The 17845-nt window shown below is 37.8% G+C and overlaps 1 protein-coding gene across 1 annotated transcript in view; it reads right to left on the bottom strand.

The window, feature by feature from the left end:
* The window catches only part of LRRC4C (leucine rich repeat containing 4C), a 165110-nt gene that overhangs the window by 95808 nt on the left and 51457 nt on the right, over positions 1–17845 (bottom strand). The gene's annotated exons all lie outside the window — the stretch shown is intronic.

The following is a 17845-nucleotide window of genomic DNA, read 5'->3' as shown; positions in this document are numbered from 1 at the left end:
AAATGCAATTTATAAAGACAAGGTAACATAGCCCAAAGATCATAATCATTAGACTCAAGTAAATCAGTGCTTAACTCTTTTACTATCTATATGCATATGAGAAAATAATGTACCATTTCCTATAAATCTTTATGTATTGTTTCATCTCTTATCTTGAAATAATAACAAATTTTACCTTCAGCTTTATTTTTGGGATTACACACATTTACTATGAAGCACATTAAAATGCTTAGCCTATTTGCTATCATTTTGATCCCAAGACACCTTCCTCATCCCCTGGTGGCAAATAGTCTTTCCTTTGCTACCACTTCTAGTAATTCTAACAATATAGTCTACTTGTTTTTTGTTTAGTTCTCTTAGTTGGTACTTTAAGGACCACCTGAAAGAATAATGTTTTATCATCCACCAGCACTGGAAGGATGGATAAAAATGGCATGAGACCAAAGCTTAAGAACTCATATTCTTCAATCTTGTTTTCCTGACTAATTTCTACTCCTTTAAGCATTAGCTCAAGCATTAGTTCTTTGGAAAATATTTACAGAAACTCTTCCACCCCAAAATCAGTTAGAAGAACTTAACAGAACAGTTTTCATGGTATTTGCATTGTATCTACCATACTATAATACAATTAACTCTCCAGGTCCTGTTCCCCAAGAGACTTGGAGCTACTTCATATAGGGAACATATTTTAACTCATTTTGTCTCTCCATCATCTAAGAGCAATGTAACAATATAGGGACTAAATGAATTAATAAGTCATTCTGAATGGAAATCATTAACAACAGAGTAAGACTCATGACATCTATTCAACTTAATTTTACTGATTCTACTTCCATAGCTTTGTAAAGTTGAAATATCCCTGAAGGTTATTTTGTTTATCTTCCATCATCTTCCCTCAGGCAGAAACCCACCCAAACAATATCAAATAGATGGAGGTCAATCCGTCTCTTAAAATAAAATGGAATTACCACAATGACCCATAGGAATCTGTTGAATAGGGCACTATTATTGACTAGTACGTAAAGTAATTATAAAATGTGAACAGACCAATAAAAGACATTGTAGAAATGAATTCCTATAAGCTGCCTGTACAAAAACATGAATTATCCACATGAAGGTACCCTAAACATTGGTCTACATTCCATTATTCCTAGAGAAAAACAGCAAAAAAAACCAATAATGACAATGACAACAAAATGAGCTATTTGAATATCTACAACCTTTGCCATGAACTAGCCTGAGCCCTGCTCAGGGGGAAAAAAGCACAAAAAATATAGATAAGTTATGTCTTCCTTAAAACTTTAGGATTAAGTGACTAAGCTGACTTTGGTGCCAAAATGAAATTAAACACACACACATACACACACAAGTAGCAATGTAAGCTACAAGGAAGATGGACCATTCCTATAAAAATTAAACTTCCAACATAATAGATTGTATTGTTTTGTTTGTTTATTTGTTTTACTGTTTTCTTTTTTTTTAATGTTTTATTTATTTCTGAGAGAGAGAGAGAGAGAGACAGCATGAGCAGGGGAGGGTCAGAGAGAGAGGGAGATACAAAATCCAAAATAGGCTCCAGGCTCTGAGCTAGCCATCTGCACAGAGCCTGATGTGGGGCTCGAACCCATGAACCATGAGATCATGACCTGAGCTGAAGTCAGATGCTCAACTGACTGAGCCACCCAGGCAACCCTGTTTTACCCCTTTCAAGAGCTGCTATTCACCATATGTAAGGCAATGGAAGGTAACATCTGGAAATGTAATATCGGAGGGAAGCTACGTAATTAATATAGAATACAGATGTCCTAATTGTTTATATAAATGCTTCCTCTTCCATAGCTGGTCTTGGAGGATTGCCTTCTACATAACAAACCCTAAACATGCTGCCTAATGCCTCCGGACATGTTTCTTTGGATTCAGATACAAGATATCTTATAAGCATTATGTACTGCAACTTTATCCAAATTATATTTTCTAATTCTCCCTAAACTATATGATCTAGAAATTATTAGTTTGAGTTTTGACAAAAGTACCTTAAGACTTAGAGAAGCTCAATGGCTTGTCAGAACTCATACAGTTTGTAAGGGGAATGTTGGTGTGGGTATTAAATCTCAAGTCCTGAGCTCACTCTATTATGATTCAGACTGCTCCTACCCTATCAGCAACAATTTTAGGCTAGATCAATATTAGGCCAATACATTCACTCGAGTCTTTCTATTGGCCTGCTATACCGAAAAAGCTCTATGTACTTCCTATGAGCAATTCTCAACAATGCCTCCACTCCACCACAATGATACATTAAAGGCCACTCGATGTGGAAGGTGGTTGTTGCCTTGGCAAATGACATGGATTGTTGCCAGTAATATTTCCCTAGCATAGAGTTGGCTCTGAGCCTCTATCTTCTCCTGTGCCCAATGGGATGAAAAGTCATTTATGATCTTTCATATAACAGTAATAATCCTGCTTATGCTTAAAAATGGTTTAAGGCCAATAACAAAGCATTTCTCCTTTGTTTTTGGTCAGATTCCATAGACTCTATATAGAACATCTAAAATGAGGCAGTCTTGTATGTTGCATAAAACAGTGGGTCTAATAACTCTGGTTTCTTGCTTGTTATCTGGTCCTAATAAGCTCTAAGATCCTAGGAAAATTCACTTATGAGCCTCAGTTTTTAAAGATGTAACAGAAGTGGAAAACCTAAATTCCCTTCCAGGACTAAAATGTAGTATATTTCATATATATACATGAGTATATTTCATATATATATATATACACATATATATGTATATACGAGAACATACACACATACTACACTGCACATTTTGTATCCAAATGCCTGTAAGCTCAGTACGTATTTGTTTAGGGCTAGAGAAATAGCAGTTCTCTGATTTTACAAACCATCTTTTATCTCAGGATTCTGGAGGATCTTACATCATTCATTAATTAAGTCTCACATCTCCCCCTCCTGAAAGGTGAGACCTCAAAGGCTGTTATTCTCTGTCATCGCCCATATGGTGCTGTAACATGATATTAACTTTGGAACACAGTGCGCTGAGAACCTAGCAATTCATACAAAGAGTGTCCTCTCTGAGAAAGAACCAGGCAGAGGGCATAATGTGCAAATCAACTGAATGAAGAAGCGGCATGAAGATATATATTTTTTATGGTAGGAATCTCTGGCAGGTAAAGTTGGTTTTAAAATTGAGTATAATTTAAATAAATGTTAAATCAATGATCTCTCCTCCTCTCCTTCCTTCCAGAGGATTATCAGACCCTGTGAAAGTGACCTTATATGTCTCTTTCTTGATCTATATAAGCAGGTGATGCTTCTTTGAAGATGATTATGATGATGACAGTTTTTTTAACCTGCCTGCATCTGTCTTCTATCCTGCCCCCCCAAACATGGCTTCTCTGCAGAATTAGAATTAATTCAATGAGTTTATTGCAGTCACTATCCCCCAACACCCCTGCCCCTGCCCAAATATGTATGTATGCATCTGGTTCAAAAGGTCATATAGCTGAAGGACAGGTTTGTTTGTTTTCTGGAAGGAGAGGAGGGAGGTGGGAGGTGCAAAGTCACAGGTTGATAGAGGGGTTGCAACTTCTCATTTAAATGCAGGATCATTCCCTCCCATTCTGAGTCAGTGGTTTCTTGTTGAGAGAAGAGGGTTACAAACTATAGAAACAATGGGTGCTAAAAACAGAACAAAATATAAGATACTAGGAAAAGAAGCACAATGTACCACAAAATATCATAGATGCCTAAGCATAGCTATTTGAAAGATAGGGAACCTGACACAAGACATAGATTTTAATTTTAAAAAATTAAGATATGCTAAAAAGAGCTACCTCTCATAGTATACTTGGTGCCTGCAAGGTAAAAAGCATGGTGATTCGCATGTTACCCATTTTATCCAGTAAGCAGTCTGCATGATAGGTAGATGGGTGTGTTTTGCAAAAGAGGAAAGTAAGGGGACACCTGGGTGGCTCAAACGGTTAAGGTCAGACTTCAGCTCAGATCATGATCTCATGGTTTGTGCCTCAGGCTCTGTGCTGACAGCTCAGAGCTTGGATCCTGATTCGATCCTGTATCCCCTCTCTACTCACTTCCCCTCACTCTATCTCACTCTGTCTCTCAGAAATAAATAATAGGGGTGCCTGGGTGGCTCAGTCGGTTGAAAGTTCCACTTCAGCTCAGGTCAAGATCTCACAGCTCATGGGTTCAAGCCCCGCATCAGGCTCTGTACTGACAGCTCGGAGCCCGGAGCCTGCTTTGGATTCTGTGTCTCCATCTCTCTCTGTTCCCCTCTCTGGCCCCCACTCACAGTCTGTCTCTCTCAAAAATAAATAAACATTAAAAATTAAAAAAATAAATAAATAAATAATAAGGTTAAATTAAAGGAAAAAAGAGGAAAGTAAGGCTGAGAGGAGGAACAGGTAGTGAGAAGAGGAGGGAGAATAAAAACCCAAGTGCTGACCCAGAGTCCCCACATCTCAACTAAAAGCTTTTCCTCTTTCCATTAACTCACATCTATCTTTTTTCTCATCCTCTTTTTCATCTCCTATAATCATCTCTGCTACGTGACGTCCCGTTTGCCCATCTCAACTAAACAATGTCAGAAAGGCTAGGATATTTGTTGAGTGATCTCTTAGTGTGGAACACTACATTCTTCCATTGGGTGCAAAAGCCAGTTGAATTTTGATCCCCATGTTTGTGTGGCTTCCAGACCAATTTGCAAAGCCCGAATAAATTACAACATGCATTGGGACTTGCAGCCTTTTTTAGGAGACTCCTCCTTCAAAGTGAAACAAACCCCTCTTGGGGGAGGGGAGAGACCAGGTAGTAAACTCTTCTTCTATGTCCATGCTAAAAGCTGGGCTATACAAACAATCCTACATTCATCTAGTTTACCGAAGGCAGAATACCTGCAGCACAATGAGAAGCAGTAATATTTTCCTAAAGTGCCCCACCATGAATTATAAGTGGCTGCTAACAGGAATCCTTTGCTCCTGGGAGGATGTTCACAAATCATCCCTTCAAATGGATGACTCTTGTCCACGCTTGGGAGGTTTATGTTAGTGAATTGTAAGCTTTTCCTTTGGTCCAGTTTTCCCTTATCTCATTTGGAAAATATGATAACATATTGATGAAAGATGAAGGAAGACCTGTCATTAGTGTTTCCCTGGGCATTCTGGGAAATGATATGTTTAGGGTGGCTGCACGAAACGTTATTTGCTCAGCAAAGCTCATTTTAGCTGAGGACCAATCGACATACATACAACAATGACACACACCACTGTTGGCTAACAATGCTAGGCTATCATGCCAGATCGGGACACATGAGCCAAAAACGATGTGAAACATTAAGACAAGTTAGAAGGGCACCTGGAGTGCCTCAGTTGGTTTAGTGTCTGACTCCAGCTCAGGTCATGATCTCACGGCTAGTGAGTTCGAGTCCTGTGTCGGGCTCTGTGCTGACAGCTCAGAGCCTGGAGCCTGCTTTGGATTCTGTGACTCTCTCTCTCTCAGCCCCTATCCCACTCATGCTCTGTCTGTCTGTCTGTCTCTCTCTCTCTCTCAAAAATAAATAAACATTAAAAAATTTTAAAAAAGAGACATATCAGAAGTATCAATTCTTCAAAAAAGGAAGGAAAAATAGTCACATGGGAGTTCATAAAGTAATAGGTCATTTTGCTTTAGAAATATTCAATGCAAAATTTAATCTTCTCTTTTACTTCTTCAAGGAATACTTGTCTTCTTTATCTATCCCTCCTCTCCAAGAAGCCTTTTCCTCTCTACCTTTTCCACTATTCCATGTAAAATCCCACATTTTAAAGACATTTAAACTTTTCATTTTAATCTATAGTTAATATTAACCCCATCCTACATATTTGCCAGGATATAAAAACTATTTAAGAACACATACAAAATGAAAAGAGAGGGTGTGCGTGGCTGGCTTAGTCAGTAGAAGATACAACGCTTGGTTTCGGGATTGGGAGTTCCAGTCCCATGTTGGGTGTAGAGATTACTTAAAAATAAATCTTTTTAAAAAATGAAAGAAGGAAAAAAGAAAACTGTCATATTTCTTCTTCCAATGTGTTTTCCTTCCAATTAACATTTTCCTAGGGTTAGGGTGGTTTAAGGAACTCAACCATCACTGATTTTTTTTCAAAGAAAACCTAAAAGAGAAAGTAGGATGAACCACTTATTTTGGACCTACTATGTTCCAGATAGTTTTACACTTACACATATGAATTTAGAAGTGACTCTTTTTAAAAAAAAATTCTTTTTTAAGTTTATTTATTTATTGTGAGAGAGTGAGCAGGGGAAGGACAGAGAGGGAGAGAGAGAATCCCAAGCAGACTCCACTCTGTCAGCATGGAGCCCGACATGGAGCTTGAACCCATGAACTGTGAGATCATGACCTGAGCTGAAACCAAGAGTTGGACGTTTAGCTGACTGAGCCACCCAGGCGCCCAGCAGTCACTCTTTAAGAATATGAACCAGAGGGCCGCCTGGGTGGCTTAGTTGGTTAAGCGTCCAACTTTCGCTTAGGTCATGATCTTGCGGTTTGTGGGTTCGAGCCCCGCGTCAGGCTCTGTGCTGACTGCCAGCTCAGAGCCTGGAGCCTGTTTCGGAGTCTGTGTCTCCCTCTCTCTCTGACCCTCCCCTGCTCACGCTCTCTCTCTCTCTCCTAGAAATTAAAAAAAAAAGAAAGAAAAAAGAATATGAACCAGAATGAAACTTCAGGTCCTGAATGAGTTTCAGAAGGAAACTCAGAATATGACCAGGGCCAATGTATGATATCTTTCATTATTGTGATGTCCATCACTTCTTTTCAGTGACTAATATCAATGTTTAACATACTTCTCCATAAACATGAACTATAGTAGGAATCTCCCATTCAGATCCTGAGCAGTTGGGTATTAGTAAAGGACACGGATTCATAGCTAGAACTGCCCTTGGAGACATAAAATATCAGTGATGGGAGGGAAAGAGAAATGTGGCAAGTGTATCAATGTGGAGATGTGTATGATGATGTTTTTGAAGTTTAGAGATCAACATAGTTTAAAGATATTATTCCATGTTAAGGAGAAACATTCTCCACTCACAGAAAAAGAGACAACGCATGGTAACACTTAATAACCAAGTCACTGACTTAATTTTCTCTTCAATTGTTGCTGCCTAGCAACTCGAAAATTGCATTCTTATACTACTAATTTGGGGCATAAGGTATGTGTGTACGGTTTCCCCAGAAGGGGGGAGGAAGGGGATAAGGAAAATCTGATGACCCATCAGCTATGGGCTACAGGCAGCCACTGAACACTGATGGGGGCCCAGAAACCTCAGTCGGGGTGACTTTATAGATGATACATTTAACAGGGTTTAGATGTATAGGAGGAGAAACAATCTTTTGTGAGAGAAAGGAACATAATGCATTTGTTTTAAGCAGAATGAATTTGAGATATCTATGGAACATCTACCTACAGATTGCCAAAAGTCAGATGGAAATAGGATTCCAGGGTAAGAGAAAGTGATAACAATTACTGATAATCACTGGATGTCTTCAGCAGGTGGGTGGTAGATGAAGACAAGAGAATGAATTAAAAAACAGATACTTAGAAAGAAATGCTCCTTTATGTTTCCTCTATGTAATTTCCATTCTTCTCTATTTAGTTTAATGATAGACGAATATGTACATAATAATTAAGCATATGTCATGTAGGAGAGTAGACTGCCTCTTTACTTTAAAAGGATGTATTACACAATGTTCACACCATTTTATTGCAGTCATTTGCTTTCATGTTTGTTCCCTACCAGACTGTAAGACAGGTTATAGTGGCTGGCACTGAGTAGAGATCCAGTAAATATTTGTTTAAATAATGAATAAAGGAATGAATGAGCAAATGAGAAAAAGCAGGATATAGAAACTGGGTCAGAATCTCAACTCATATGAAGCCATATATTCAGGGTTAACATTTAACTACTGACTTATGATAACTTCCCAAGACAGAAATAACCAAAAAAAACTAAACCAAAACAAAATGAATTTTACCAAAGATAGCTGTAAGACTACTAGTCATTATGGGGGCACCTGGGTGGCTCAGTCAATTGAGCATCTGACTTCGGCTCAGGTCATGACCTCACAGTTCTTGAGTTTGAGCCCCACATCAGCCTCTGTGCTGATAGCTCAGAGCCTGGAGCCTGCTTTGGATTCTGTATCTCCTTCTCTCTCTCTCCCTGCCCCTCCCCTGCTCATGCTCTGTCTCTCTCTCAAAATAAATAAACATTAAAAAAAAAAACCCTATTCATCATTTTGAAGATCATTGCACACCATTTTTGTTATAATCAATAGCAATTGTAGTGTATATATATATATATGCATATGTATATAACAATATCTGTGAATATAATTTGGGTCAAATTATCAATAGATATACATTTAAATTATATTCTTAAACATTTATTTATTTTTGAGAGAGAGAGAAAGAGAGAGAAAGGGAGGGGCAGAGAGAAAGTGAGAATCTTAAGCAGGCTCTACACTGTCAGCGCAAAGCCTGATATGGGGCTTGACCTCATGAACTATGAGATCATGACCTGAGCTGAAATCAAGAATCAGTTGCTTAACCAACCAAGCACCCAGGCACCTCAATAAATACACACTTGCAATAAACCATATAGTCAATGTGTGATATTAAATTCATATTTAAATTTTAAATGAATATTTAAGTGTATTAAATTATTAGGAACTAGATACTAAATCCAGCACATTTAATTCTCTAAATTATCCTAAGAGAAAGCAATTATTATACCTATTTTAGACACATATTTTAGAAATAGACATATGTTAACCACTGAACAGCTTTTATAGATGTTGAGAATGGAACATTCCATTTTCTAAATATGGCATTCAAGGCCTTACACAACATGTCTTCATATGTATACATACAACTTTCTCTGTGAGACAGGACAATAAAATTTCCTATTAGGTATCGTGGCTTACTGAGATAGAAATATCCTACTGCCAATAGATAAAGTACATCAACTGAGAATACAGTCTTGCAGGTACCAGGAGGGTGAAAATCACTTGTTAGGGAAATTTGCAGATCCGGTGAAATAACAGAGGGTTTTCAACTATTATACAAACACAGTTTCATTTTTATTATTGCTGCACATTTGTATTTTTACTCTTTTGGAAATTGATTACTCATCAACCTCAATGCTCTGGAATGTAGCCTAGAACAAGGTAGAAAGTAAACAGCCAATACAGCCAAATAAATCTTTCCAAGTCCATAAACTAAATATCAGCCCTCTTTTCCCAGGAGAGCCTTAGCCATCAGAGGCCATTTCTATTCCAGACACAATCTGGGCTGTTTTCATCACATCCTGCCTTGACTACTGTGGCAGTTTCAAATTGGTGTCTCTACCTGCATTCTTTCCTACTTCCAAGCCATTCTTCCCATGAACATCTACTATATCAACAACAAATTTTAACTTTCCAATGGCCCGTCATTGCCTATTGGATAGGCCAACTTTTACCTGCTTTAGAGGACTGTATGATAGAGACCCTGGCTATCCTTTTAGCCTCATCGATGACACCATAAACCTGGATTTTGTCTTTTTGTTTGTCTGCCTGATTGATTTTAGTCTGTATTCATACTGAGCTTTAAAAAATGCCTTTATTTAACACCATGCCCTGTCCAAAATGAGGAACTTTACTTTTGCAGTTGCATTTGCTTGTAATGCTTGTTCTTTTTGCATTGCTAATGCCAAGTCCCTTTTTCAGACTGATACTTAGTGATCAATTCCACATGAAGGCCTGTCTTTCAGTCCACAGGAGAGGGCTCTGCCTCTGTGCATAGCAATTGATACTTCTTAGTCATAGTGTAGGTCACATTTGAACTAAATGATTGTTCAATCTGTGTTACATTTTCAGTGTTTACCTCTGAAAAATAGTAAGCTCCAAGAAAGAATTATTTTGTGTTGGCCACTAATACACCTTAGAGAGTACAGTGTATATAGTATGCTCAATAAATATTGATCAAATAATAAAGATGCAGATATTTGGAAAAGGCAAGTAGAGACTATGAGAATCAGATAGCTGAACTTGATAGTAAGGAAGCAAAAACAACATATTTTTAAGAGCACACAAAAGAATTAAAATGTCCAACAGCCTAGGGTAAAGAAAATCTTCATACTTCAATGTTTTAAAAAAAGTTTCATGTACCATAATCGAATACAAGAGATGACAGTATGATGACACAGACCTTGAATTAAGCATAAAACATCAACATTAGTCAGCATTCATTTTTAAAGAATTTTTAAATATAAATTTAGAGCTATTTCCACTATTCTAATTGCAAAAATAAAACAAAGTGTTGGTATTTCAAGAGGTATTTCAAGAGATATTTAAGAGGCTGGTATTTCAAGGTTCAGTTACTTAGAAAATTAATTTATATGCTATGTCTTATCTAACAATATTAAGTAAATGAATAATAAGAGCTAATAACTGTCTGCTTCTAAGTGGTAGACACTGTTCTAAGCACTTTACACTTATAGTCTCTTTTAGGTCTCACAGAAACTCTAGAAGATACGTATTACTTAGTACCGTCATCTTACAGATGAGGGAACTGAGGCACAGAGTTTTAAGGCACTTGTCCAAAGTCATACTGTTAAGAAGCAGAGGAAACAAGATTTAAAACATGGCTATCTGATCTGGAGGCAGGTCTTTTAAAATACCTATTCAGTAGGATTCTTTGAGGGTCTCAGAAAACAATGCTATGATTGTTTAACCAAAATTTATAATTTTCTCACCTAAAATTATGGATCATCTATGAAAGCCAGGAACTATGCTGCTCACTGTGTATACACTCTCTCTTTTAATCTTCAGAACAATCTTGTAGGGTAGGAATATTTATTTCAGGCATACAAGGAACTAAATTAAAACTTGAAGAGCTGAACTCCCAAAGTCAAACTTTGAACAAGTGAGAAATGAACATCAAGTACATTGACTCCAAAGACTGAGCCCTCACGTACACAAGTTTCACATAAGAAGAGAAGACTCTTACACAAGGTCAACCTTGGTCCCATTGACATTTTGGTCAAGGAGAAGCTACACAACATGGCTACCCAGGGCACTGGAGGGTGTTCAGTACAGCCCTAGCTTCTACCCACAAGATACTAGGAGCACCCTTTCTCTCAGTCATGAGGAGATAAACGTCTTCAGGTTTTGTCAAATGTCTCCTGGGTGGGGAGACAAAATTGCTCCTGAGTAAGAGCCACTGCACTAGAGAGTGGATTCTTCCTTTGAATACTTGTGGATGAAAGTGGAACATATTCTTCCTACTTTATCTCTATTTCCAAACTTTATTTACAGCACTTTTGTTAAAATATACATTCTTTATACAAGTTAAAATACACACATCAGCTGAAGTTTCCTTTGGTTGTATTTCAGCTGAGTGGATTAGCCACACATTTAGAAACCATTGATATACTTTATAGCAGGACAAACCTTGGTTAACTTGAAATAGGTCAAACAATAGCTTCTGGTCATGTGACATTGGGAAATTTATTTAACATCTCTCTAAGCCCTTTCTTAAAGTGAGGTTAATAATAGCTCCTTATTGGGGTGCCTGGGTGGCTCAGTTGGTTAAGCATCCGACTTGGCTCAGGTCATGATCTCACGGTCCGTGGGTTCGAGCTCCATATCAGGCTCTGTGCTGACAGCCAGCTCGGAGCCTGGAGCCTGTTTCAGATTCTGTGTCTCCCTTTCTCTCCGACCGTCCCTGGCTTGCACTCTCTCTCTCTCAGAAGTAAATAAAACATTAAAAAATTTTAAAAAAATAGCCCTTTATAAATATGTAGATTAAATGAACATATCCTTATAAAACACTTACTGCTTGGATCATATGAATGCCCAATTAATGTTAATCAGTATATTATATAATCATCATTATCATTATCATAATTACTATTATTTGTGTAATTTTCATAGTTTGCCCTTTATAATTTATCTTCAAAATCTCAGAGGCCATCATAGTTACTCTCCAAATTCACTGAAGATATTTATTTAGAGGTCATAACATATGTCTTTATGCCAAAGCAAATCCATTATATGACTACAACTTAAAGTCAATAGAAGTTGAAAATCAAGGTACAGAGATAATTGTTGAGAGGAAATATTTGACAGTGAAAGCTCAATTTCTTAAGTCTATGGATAAGACATACTACAGTTACAAATAAGCCACAGAAGGTGTAAATTGTTTTCACTGTAAGAACTTTCAAATAACGGTACAGAATTTTATTCTTCCATTCCTTACAAAATAACATGATACTAATTTTCTAGTCCTTCACTGATTGTTTACAAGTACAAGAGCTTTAACAAAAACCTCTGTACTAAACACAAAAAGAAAATATCTAGACTTTCTAGCAGCATGTCACCTTTGACTCAGATCCATGTTCATACTCTCAAGTCTAAACTTGCTTTCATGGGCTTATTTTTTTTTTTAAATGTTATTTTTCTTGAAGGTTTAGATCTCTGCATATGCATTGCTATTTGTATGGTGAATGCCAGAAAACTTTCTCCATATGTAGCCATGCCAGTCATAAATGCTGGGACATCTATAAAGAAGAAGTGCCCAACAAAGAAAGAGCTACGAGGGTACAGGGCTTCATCCTAGCCTTCCTGACTCACAGTGGGCACCGAAAATTCTCCTCATGCTGTGAAACAACTGTCATAAGGCCAGGGGTTCAAGAAGAGAAGGTCTAAGACCCAGGCTTAGTTTCTAAACACATTTTGACCTATGTTTAAGAAAAAGCAGACATCGTTCACACACATACACACACAAAGAATTTTTAAATCTTAAGTCAATTACTTCCAGATGGATAAAAAGGAATGCTCTAAAGAGAATAACAGCTATTGGCTTAAGGAGCTAGAGGCATTGGCAAATTGTAATATAGCCTTCGATATTCCCCGGGAATTCTCATTTTCCTCATATGTCTCCCTAGTTTTCACAGAAGGTGTTAACTTAAAAATGTAAACTTTGTTATCTCAGAACTTATGATACATCATTGACAGCACTCACCAGTATCTGTTAATTCTTTTTTTTATAGACACAGAGAAGATTCCAGTTTCCAGCTCCCTCACCACCTCTACCCTCAGAGTTGGGTGGGGCCAGGTGACTTCTGACAAATGGATTATAAATAGAATATAAGTGTGTCACCTCTGGGGAAGGCAGAGGAATTCCCTGAACTACCTCCAGCTCTCTTCTCCCTGTGATAGTAAACTGGAAGCCACATGCTCAGGAAGCAAAACCATAAGACAGAGGCAGAATGGCCCTCTCAAACATCACTTGAGGGTGAGATAGGCCCACAGTAGACTTAGCATGCACAAAAAATAAATTTGTATTAATCCACCGATATTTCAGGGTTAATCTTTATCACAGCAGAGTTTAGACAATCCTGACCAATACAATTCCTACCATGGTTTCTAGTATTTAGTAAGTGCTTAGTATGTAGCTCCTTGAAGAATCAACAGGGAGGGCTGAGACCACTATAAAAACACTTAAATCTAGATATGGCTTATAAAGGAAAAAAAAAAAAAAACAGTTGTCTTGATTTATTAAAAAAATCAATTTCTGCATATTAAGTACATAGAAACTATATATCATGACTGCAAATAGACGACTAAGGAAAAGACAGGTCATGTTCATGTAAAAAGATTTTTACCACAATAAAGTAGCCCCTATATGTTAGGTTCAAAATGAATGAAGAGAGTAATTTGGTTGGAAGGGAATGGATCTGTGATATTTCCTCTTCTCATTTCTGCTTCTTATCTAAATGGCATATCATGTCATAGTTCAAGCTACTTTGTGACAAAAAAGGATGGCACTTTCCTTGAAGCCACCATCATCTGCCACTTTCAGCGTGGTTCTAGAAAGCAGGAGAGATCCAAGTTCTCACCTCACTCTGGTAGGGAGTATTTGCATGACTGTGACCTCTACATAGACTTTCTCTTCCTCTATTTGTCTTCTGGTGAAGTAGGCCCACTGACAATCTTAACACCAGGTCATGGCAAGAATTAAGGAGCACATTGTATACTGAGAACTTAGCAGAGGGTTTGCTACCTTTTTGCACAGAATAAATGCTGGTTTTATTTTTTCATTCCTTTTTTCTTATTCTCACCTCTCTCTCCTTGGTCCTTCTCCTATTTCCTTTCAATGTCTTTTTTTGTTGTTGTTGTTGTTGTTGTTGTTTATCTTTTTGTTTTTGTTTTGTTGTTGTTGTTTCTTTGTTGTTTAAGCCGAAAAGCAAAGGTGGTGAATGCTAGATGATTCTCAAAACATCTCTCAGTATGAAGTATCTATGCTCTTGAAATTTGCTTATTACTGGGAATTTGGAATTGGCAGCAGCCTGCAAGAATAAAAACAATGCTATCCCACACCACCAAAGTTGGGCCTGAGCAGGTAAGCAGGGGCATCAAAGATGAGGAAGCAATTTCAGAATGAATGACAAAGGATGCAGTGACATGTTAGCAGCCACAGCTAAATTGAGTTTTATAGGATGAGAGAAACTTCTGGAGTCACTGCTGTCTATAATTTTCTAGATTTTAATGCATAAATTTAAAACAAATTCAACGCAGGGGGTAGGTATATCACTGGGATGCAGGAGATTCTGAAGTTTATATTGTGACAGAAGTTTCATGTTCATCTGGGCTCTTAAGAGAGTATCTTCAAAGGGTAGGTAATAAAGAAGATAAAATGGCATATTTGAATATTTCCTTGTGCCTGTAAGCTGGTCTCACCCAATAAGTCAATATCCAGTAAGAACAAACACTGTAATTCCTCAAGTGGGCGCTGCTCCACACTGTTTCCTGATATGCTCCTGAATACGTCTGAATTATGACTCTATTTCACCTCCTGACGATGGCCTCACACTTGCCCCTGGATTTGATCATTATCAATCCAATCAAAACAATTATTGTTGTTCTTTGGTTTTTCTCCCTTTATCTCAGACTGCATTGACTACAGTGATCCCAGATTATATTCCAGCCCCATTCTACCTAGGCAATGGCACCAGTCATGGCAATTGGGATTGAGAAAAGGGTTGCAGAGTCATTTTTTTTTTTTCATAGCTAAGCACCAGCATATCAAAGAAAGAGATATGAAAGGCTCCCTCTTTATTATCAGCCAGTACTCCAAAGTAACTATCATGGAAAAAACTCATTTAAAAAGAAATTTAAATTCACATAAATTAGAGCAGTGAGCTTCCTTATCACATCTGTGTGTCAGAGTTGTAAAAAGGAAGCACCTAACGAGTCAATGCATTATGGAAATATATATTTTTAAATGTTTATTTATCTTGAGAAAGAGAAAGAGAGAGAGCCAGAGAGAGGCAGAGAGAGGAGAGACAGAATCTTAATCAGGCTTCAGTCTGTCTGCTTGAAGCCCAACGTGGGCCTTAATCTCACCAATTACGAGATGATGACCTGAGCCAAGAGTGGGCCATTTAACCACTGAGACACCCAGGTGCCTCATGGAATATATTTTTAGGCAATTTGGAATTATTTCTCTCTCACCCATCCCTGATTCGTGCATCTTCTAAAGTATTGTGTTTCAATTGCCAAGGAGAGGTTTTTATATAAAAGGTGATCTTTTCTCCTGCAGATTCTAGGAAACTACACCCAGTAGGAAAAAAATAGAAATTTGGGAGAAATACCAGCTAAAATACTACCCGGCCTGGCTTCCCTCACCTCCAACAATCCCACAAAAGCTCTAGGCTTTAGCCTGAATTCCAAAGATGGATATTTTAATCTTTGCACTCTGTTAGTTGAATTACACTGACCTATGTCTCTGCCTTTGCTCTCTACTTATATACCTACAATATGACAAACACTTTGCCTTGAGCTGCTTTCTGGCCTCTGTGTGCTAGTGACCATGATCCCAATCCTTCCTCCTTTACAGTGTCTTCCGAATTCCCTCCCAGCAGAACTGTTGTCTATTTCTTTCAAATTTCATCATGTTATTATCAGATATCACATTTTTTCTTAAATTCAAACTGCCTTGTATTTGCTTATTTATTAAGTCTGTATCCTCTAAATGCGAGCTGAGAACACCTGGGATCACTTTCCTGATCCTCACCCCCCTTTCAGAGCCTTGCCCACCACTGTTAAACCTTGTACACTATAAATATGTGTTGAACTGAGGGAAACATCTCACATGGTTTCTCTCTGTTCATACTTCTGTTAGGGAAAATGAGTGATATGAGACAATATAAATACGCAATGTGCCATAGCAAAATGAGATTTCAGACAACCAATCACATATCCAGAATTCTTATGGCAAGACTCAATGACCTCTACTAGATAAGACCTGGTAAAGGAATAATAAGCAAGTCAACTGCCTTCATAATGCATTGGTTCCCTAGATCTTGTTTGTTCCTAATTGTTCTGTATTATAAAACCCTTATCTTGCTACTATCTTTCAGCCAGAAGCCCCAGCCAGTAGAAGCAGAGTGCTTTCCCAACTCTTTTTTTTTTCACAATGATACTTAAAAATTTTATTTATTTATTTTTAATTTTTATTTTTTTTTACAAATAGTTTATTGTCAAATTAGTTTCCACATAACACCCAGTGCTCTTCCCCACAAGTGCCCTCCTCCATGCCCATCCCCCCTTTCCCCCACATCCACCAGTCCTCAGTTTTGTCAGCTCTTAATAATAAAACCAGAAAGGGCTGAAGCTCTTTTATTGTGTGGCAAGGAGGCACATTAGCCAGGCTGGATGGTATTCCCTTGGTATATGAATCCCCAAAACTATGTAAACAATTTGATTTCTAGTAGAGTATTTCGTTGACTTTTGGTTACACCTATGACTCTGATGGCACCGAACCCTGCTGCTCTGTGTGCTGGGACCAGCAGCATCAGCATCACCTGGAACCTTTTTAGAGATGCAGACTCTCAGATCTAATGAATCAGAATGTGCATTTTAACAATATTCCCAAGTGACTTAAATATACCTAATATTTTAGAAAGCATGGACATCCAATATTCCAGTGGCAATATTTCACTTGCATCCTAGTGGGCTTTGCTCTAAGCCATGATTTTACTGTAAAAGTAAACTATTTGCTTCTCACACCTTCTCCTTCTCTACCCGTCCTATACATCTGTCCATTTCCTTTAATATGCAGTATAAGAAAATACAAATAATTTTTTCATGCTTTCGACTGTACACATTTCTTTCATATATATTATTCCATTTCATCCCTTTGATATCTCTGTAAACACTATCACACATAACTTGTCAAATGTTATCTTGGTAATAAATGTCTGACAACATGCATGCCAATGGTGTAAGATGCTTCCCCTGTAACCAATGAACTTCCTACCCTCAAAATTCTCTGCATTATAAATTGTACTTTAAAAATGAACTGAAACCACATATTTAACAGGGGAAAATGGATATTTAAAGTATCCCACAGAGTTTGGAAAGACTTGTTAGGGAAACAGACAAAAAAGAGGATATTAATTTCTTAATTTCTTGCTCCTCCTCTTACCCGCACAACTTCTCCTGCCCCCCACCCCCGCCGAAGTCCATGGAGCCAAGTATTTCAAATACCAGGCAGATCTTACTCTTGAATATTTTGCCCTTACCACTCCCATAACCCAGCTTATCCTATACAAAGACACTAAACATGCACACTCTTGATGAAAGCTTTTATAGCTTCCATTACATAATGGATTTTCTGTCATTTTGTTGAAATTGTGCCTGCTGAAGAAATGAGAGAGAGAGAGAGAGAGAGAGAGAGAGAGAGAGAGGAGAGAGAGAAAACAATCCCTGCTTATAAG

Source organism: Hyaena hyaena, unplaced genomic scaffold (genome assembly GCF_003009895.1).
Source record: "Hyaena hyaena isolate Hyena2069 unplaced genomic scaffold, ASM300989v1 scaffold_974, whole genome shotgun sequence".
NCBI lineage: Eukaryota > Metazoa > Chordata > Mammalia > Carnivora > Hyaenidae > Hyaena > Hyaena hyaena.
This window is presented reverse-complemented; position numbering and strand designations above follow the sequence as displayed.